Source organism: Lissotriton vulgaris, chromosome 9 (genome assembly GCF_964263255.1).
Source record: "Lissotriton vulgaris chromosome 9, aLisVul1.2, whole genome shotgun sequence".
NCBI lineage: Eukaryota > Metazoa > Chordata > Amphibia > Caudata > Salamandridae > Lissotriton > Lissotriton vulgaris.
The window spans coordinates 1,047,388,174-1,047,394,173 of record NC_141697.1 but is presented as its reverse complement, the minus strand read 5'-3'; the positions used below and the strand labels follow the sequence as shown (position 1 = coordinate 1,047,394,173).

The following is a 6,000-nucleotide window of genomic DNA, read 5'->3' as shown; positions in this document are numbered from 1 at the left end:
AGGAGGCATGTCTAGGTTTATCTAGTGCAAGTTTTGCTGCTACTTCCTGAATTGTATACAACCTTTTTAGTAAATACTCTGGTGCTCCCAGCAGTAAGGCATTGAAGTAACCAATTCTACTTAGAACTGTACTTTGCACCACTAACTTTCTTTCAGGCTGTGGCAGTAGTGGTACAGTGTTCCGTATGTTCCGCAGTAGTCCAGAAGAAGCAGCTGCTATCTTGTTAACATGTGTCTCCATCGAGAGCTGGTTATCAATGTGTGCTTCTAAATGATGTACTGACTTTGACATCTCAAAATTGTCTTGTCAGGTCCAAGACACCTAGGGCCAGATGTAGGTAGGCGTTTACCGGGTGGTAACGGCCGAATTCGGCCGTTACCGATCCGGTAAGAGCAATTTGACATGTAGGTCCCTGTATTTTACAGACTCGGTAAATTTACCGATAAGTAAATTTACCGAGTATGTAAAATACCGAGTCGGTATCATTACGGATTCCGGTAAATTGGTATGTAGGTGGGACTCTTCTGAGTCCCACAAGCAGTACAAAATCGGTATTTTACCATCAAATACTACTTGATGGTAAAATACCGTTTCTGGTGTGCATGCACATGTGTGCATGCACACCTATGCCATATGACAGGCAGACCTGCCCTTAGGGCAGGTATGCCTGCCACATGGCACCCGAGCCTCTTTTGGGGGTGCCAGAGGGTGTCAAAGTGACACCCCCTGCACCCTTGTGACAGTCGGTATTTTCCGATGTGGTAAATACCGACCGGTAAATGCCCAATCAATCCTATGGGCTTCAAAGCCCATAGGAATGAATGGGCATTAACTGGTCGGTATTTCCCGCATCGGTAAATACCGACTGTTTCCGAATCGGTAATTGCACATCTGCATTTACCTACATCTCGGTACTTTTATTTTCCGACCTCTGAAATACCGAGTCGGTATGACTCGGTATTTAAGAGGTCGGAAAATAAAATTTACCTACATCTGGCCCCTAATGTTTATAATTCTATGGACTCCTTCCGAAGTGCTTTGCACGAGCTGCACTCGGTCATTCCACAGTAGTATTTCTCTTTTTAAAAAGTCTGGGCTAAAGGAAGCCATTGGATTGGTTTCACTTAAAGCCCTGGGTGTAAATTATGCAGCCCCTCCTCCCACCCCATGGGGGACCTTCGTGATCCAAGGCCTTTGTTGCTAACTCTGCTGTCATATCTACACTTTCACAAAAGCTTTATTAACCTTCTTGATTATTCAAATGTGCTTAAAGCACTATTAACCACTCTTTTTTCAAACTTTTCTCAGGGGGAGAACCCCCTAAACGCCCCATATGCCGGTCAGGCTTGCTGGATTTGCTCGCTCATACAGTACATCCACCCGCAACTTTTAAGCCTCGCAATTTTTAAGCCTTACCACTTTCAAATGCACCAGCCGCCACTGGACGGCTATGGTAGACAAAGCCAGATGCTATGTTAAGGATGTCTGTGGTTGTGGATGTGGTCTCTGTTTGTGGCTCTAAGTTTAGCTGTTGTGGTTGGTGGTGGTAGACACAGACTCGGGTGCCTGAGGCTCGCTGCGGCGATGAAGATTATCTGTAGTGGGGTATTTTACGCTGTCAGTGAGTGGTACAAAATGTACAGCAGCGCAAAAAGGGGGTTCGCTCTGATCAGATCTAACGCGGGTCTGTAGCGCAGGGGCACTGGCACCCCGGTGCCCTCTCCCTTCAGGTGCATTGCTGATCCCCGCCGGGGCCCGGGCAGCCGCAGCCGGGCGCTCCATCCACTCCCTGCCATTTTCGGCCAAGAAGAAAAGCTTTCCCGAGGAGCCGGTCCGGACCCTCCTCCTGCCTCAGACAGCAGCAGGCCGGGCGGGCGGGGGAGGGGAGGAGAGCGGGCGGCGCTTGACTGCACCGCGGCGTCGGCTGGAGGAGGAGGCGGGGTGGCCCCGGGACTGTGACTGGCCGCCCAGGGAGTGTGGGGCCCGTTGGAGAGAGCCGAGCTCCGTCTGTGCGAGGCGCTGTGGGACCGGAGAGCGCCGATCCGGGTCTGCGAGGTGCTAGGGACGAGGGATCCGTGTGGTGGCCGGAGGACGGGACTTTGTGCGCCTGCCGCCCGGGGTTCCCGGCCCTGTCTGGCCGTTGTTCACCCACAGCGCTGCCCCCGGGGAGACGGGACTGTCCCGCGGAGTGAGGTGAGTGATCGAGGCCCAGCCCCCCCCCCCCTTAGGGGTCCGGGGTAGAGATCTGAGTGTTAACCCCTTTGGCTGGTGAAGCTCCCCTGACTCCTCTCCCCCTGTCCTGTGTACACCACGGCCCCTTGGACACCCCCACCCACTGCTGTGGGGCCTCCCGGGGCAGAGCAGGGCTGCTTCTGCCTGGCACCACCGCGGGCAGGAACCGCAGAAATGGCTGCAGGCTCGGAGCTTCAGGAGCGGGGACCGAGACACGGCCACATTTCAGTGCACAGAACATTGAACGAAAACTGAGCAAACGAAGTGCTGAAACAGGGCTTTGCTGACTAGATTTGTTCAAAGATGTAAACTATGCCGGACGCGTAAAGTGTTCCGTAAACTTGGTCGGCAGGCAGGACCTTGTTTGTGTGTTCTTTGAAGTGGAGACCTGACAGCACGTTTCGTCCCCCTGCGTTATGTCCTATCTGGATACACTTCCATCTCACTGTGCATTTCTAGTATAATGCGTGCCCCCTACATGTTTCCGTTCACTTTCATACCTTGATTATCTTCCGTCTTTATCAATTCATATTCTGCTGACCTTACCCTTTCAGCATTCGCCTGTCCTCTTCTGGCTCCAAAGCTGCCCTTACCTCATGGGCTTTCAGCTGCCTTTACTCTATGGGGCAGATTTACCAGAACCTTGCGCCACTTTTCCCATGTTAAAAGTGGCGCAAGGGGCTTGTAAATCTGCCCCCATGTGTCTTCTGCAGCCCTTACACTTTCTGCCGACCTTACCCTCTGTGTATTCTACTGCACTTATCCTGTGTGTCTTTGCTGCCCTTACCCTGTTTGTCTCTGCTGCCCTTACCCTGTTTGTTTTTGCGGCCTTACCCTGTGTGTCTTTGCTGGCCTTACCCTGTGTGTCTTCTGCTGCCCTTACCCTGTGTGTCTTCTGCTGCCCTTACACTGTGTGTCTTCTGCTGCCCTTACCCTGTGTGTCTTCTGCTGCCCTTACCCTGTGTGTCTTCTGCTGCCCTTACCCTGTGTGTCTTTGCTTTGCGGCCTTACCCTGTGTGTCTTTGCTGCCCTTACCCTGTGTGTCTTCTGCTGCCCTTACCCTGTGTGTCTTCTGCTGCCCTTACCCTGTGTGTCTTCTGCTGCCCTTGCCGTGTGTCTTCTGCTGCCCTTATCCTGTGTGTCTTCTGCTGCCCTTGCCGTGTGTGTCTTCTGCTGTCCTTGCCGTGTGTGTCTTCTGCTGTCCTTGCCGTGTGTGTCTTCTGCGGCCCTTACCGTGTGTGTCTTCTGCGGCCCTTACCGTGTGTGTCTTCTGCTGCCCTTGCCCTATGTGTCTTCTGCTTCCCTTGCCCTATGTGTCTTTTGCAGTCCTTGCCCTATGTGCCTTCTGCTGTTCTCACCATCTGTGTGTGCCTTCTGCTGCTCTCGCCCTGTGTATTCTGCTGCTCTCAACCCGTGTCTTCTGCTGCTCTCACCCCGTGTCTTCTGCTGCTCTCACCCCGTGTCTTTTGCTGCTCTCACCTCGTGTCTTTTGCTGCTCTCACCCCGTGTCTTTTGCTGCTCTCACCCCGTGCCTTCTGCTGCTCCCACCCTGTGTGTGCCTTCTGCTGCTCCCACCCTGTGTGTGCCTTCTGCTGCTCTCACCCTGTGTGTGCCTTCTGCTGCTCTCACCCTGTGTGTGCCTTCTGCTGCTCTCACCCTGTGTGTGCCTTCTGCTGCTCTCACCCTGTGTGTGCCTTCTGCTGCTCTCACCCTGTGTGTGCCTTCTGCTGCTCTCACCCTGTGTGTGCCTTCTGCTGCTCTAACCCTGTGTGTGTGCCTTCTGCTGCTATCATCCTGTGTTTGTGCCTTCTGCTGCTCTCACCCTGTGTGGGTGCCTTCTGCTGCACTCACCCTGTGTGTGTGCCTTCTGCTGCACTCACCCTGTGTGTGTGCCTTCTGCTGCACTCACCCTGTGTGTGTGCCTTCTGCTGCACTCACCCTGTGTGTGTGCCTTCTGCTGCACTCACCCTGTGTGTGTGTGTGCCTTCTGCTGCACTCACCCTGTGTGTGTGTGTGCCTTCTGCTGCACTCACCCTGTGTGTGTGTGCCTTCTGCTGCACTCACCCTGTGTGTGTGTGCCTTCTGCTGCACTCACCCTGTGTGTGTGTGCCTTCTACTGCACTCACCCTGTGTGTGTGTGCCTTCTGCTGCACTCACCCTGTGTGTGTGTGCCTCCTGCTACTCTCACCCTGTGTGTGTGTCCTTTGCTGCTCTCACCCTGTTTGTGTCCTTTGCTGCTCTCACCCTGTTTGTGTCCTTTGCTGCTCTCACCCTGTGTGTGTGTATTTTGCTGCTCTCACCCTGTGTGTGTGTGTTTATTTTGCTGCTCTCACCCTGTGTGTGTGTGTTTATTTTGCTGCTCTCACCCTGTGTGTGTGTATTTTGCTTCTCTCACCCTCTGTGTGTGTCCTTTGCTGCTCTCACCCTGTGTGTGTGTCCTTTGCTGCTCCCACCCTGCTTGTGTCCTTTGCTGCTCTCACCCTGTGTATGTGTTTATTTTGCTGCCCTCAGCCGGTGTGTGTGTGTGTATTTTGCTGCTCTCACCCTGTGTGTGTGTATTTTGCTGCTCTCACCCTGTGTGTGTGTATTTTGCTCCTCTCACCCTGTGTATATTTTGCAGCTCTCACCCTGTGTGTATGTGTATTTTGCCGCTCTCACCCTGTGTGTGTGTGTGTGTGTGTGTATTTTGCTGCTCTCACCCTGTGTGTATTTTGCTGCTCTCACCCTGTGTGTATGTGTATTTTGCTGCTCTCACCCTGTGTGTGTGTATTTTGCTGTTCTCACTGTGTGTGTGTATTTTGCCGTGTGTGTCTTCTGCTGCCCTTGCCGTGTGTGTCTTCTGCTGCCCTTGCCGTGTGTGTCTTCTGCTGCCCTTGCCGTGTGTGTCTTCTGCTGCCCTTGCCGTGTGTGTGTTCTGCTGCCCTTGCCGTGTGTGTGTTCTGCTGCCCTTGCCGTGTGTGTGTTCTGCTGCCCTTGCCGTGTGTGTGTTCTGCTGTCCTTGCCGTGTGTGTGTTCTGCTGTCCTTGCCGTGTGTGTCTTCTGCTGCCCTTGCCCTATGTGTCTTCTGCAGTCCTTGCCCTATGTGCCTTCTGCTGCTCTCGCCCTGCGTGTGTGCCTTCTGCTGCTCTCACCCTTTGTGTGTGCCTTCTGTTGCTCTCAGTCTGTGTGTGTGTCCTTTGTAGCTCTCACCCTGGGTGTCTTTTGCTGCTCTCACCCTGGGTGTCTTTTGCTGCTCTCACCCTGGGTGTCTTTTGCTGCTCTCACCCTGGGTGTCTTTTGCTGCTCTCACCCTGGGTGTCTTTTGCTGCTCTCACCCTGTGTGTCTTTTGCTGCTCTCACACTGTGTGTCTTTTGCTGCTCTTACCCTGGGTGTAGCTTGCTGCTCTCACCCTGTGTGTGTGTGTATTTTGCTGCTCTCACCCTGTGTGTGTGTGTGTATTTTGCTGCTCTCACCCTGTGTGTGTGTATTTTGCTGTTCTCACCATGTGTGTGTATGTATTTTGCTGATCTCACCCTGTGTGTGTGTGTATTTTGCTGCTCTCACCCTGTGTGTATGTGTATTTTGCTGCTCTCACCCTGTGTGTGTGTGTGTGTATTTTGCTGTTCTCACTGTGTGTGTGTGTGTGTGTGTGTGTGTGTGTATTTTGCTGTTCTCACCCTGTGTGGGTGTGTCTTTTGCTGCTCTCACCCTCTGTGTATGTGTGTTTTGCTGCTCTCTCCCTGGGAGTCCTTTGCTGCTCTCACCCTATGTGTGTGCCTTCTGTTGC

The 6,000-nt window shown here is 53.2% G+C and overlaps 1 protein-coding gene across 4 annotated transcripts in view; it reads left to right on the top strand.

The window, feature by feature from the left end:
• Positions 1-1,926: 1,926 nt before the first annotated feature.
• The window catches only part of RAF1 (Raf-1 proto-oncogene, serine/threonine kinase), a 415,567-nt gene continuing 411,493 nt past the window's right edge, over positions 1,927-6,000 (top strand). For 3 of the 4 annotated variants that reach the window (XM_086938971.1, XM_086938970.1, XM_086938968.1), the window contains exon 1: positions 1,934-2,194. The gene's annotated coding sequence lies outside the window, so the exon portion shown is untranslated. Of the gene's footprint in view, positions 2,195-6,000 lie in introns of all 4 variants that reach the window. The other variant, XM_086938972.1, reaches the window with a different exon arrangement.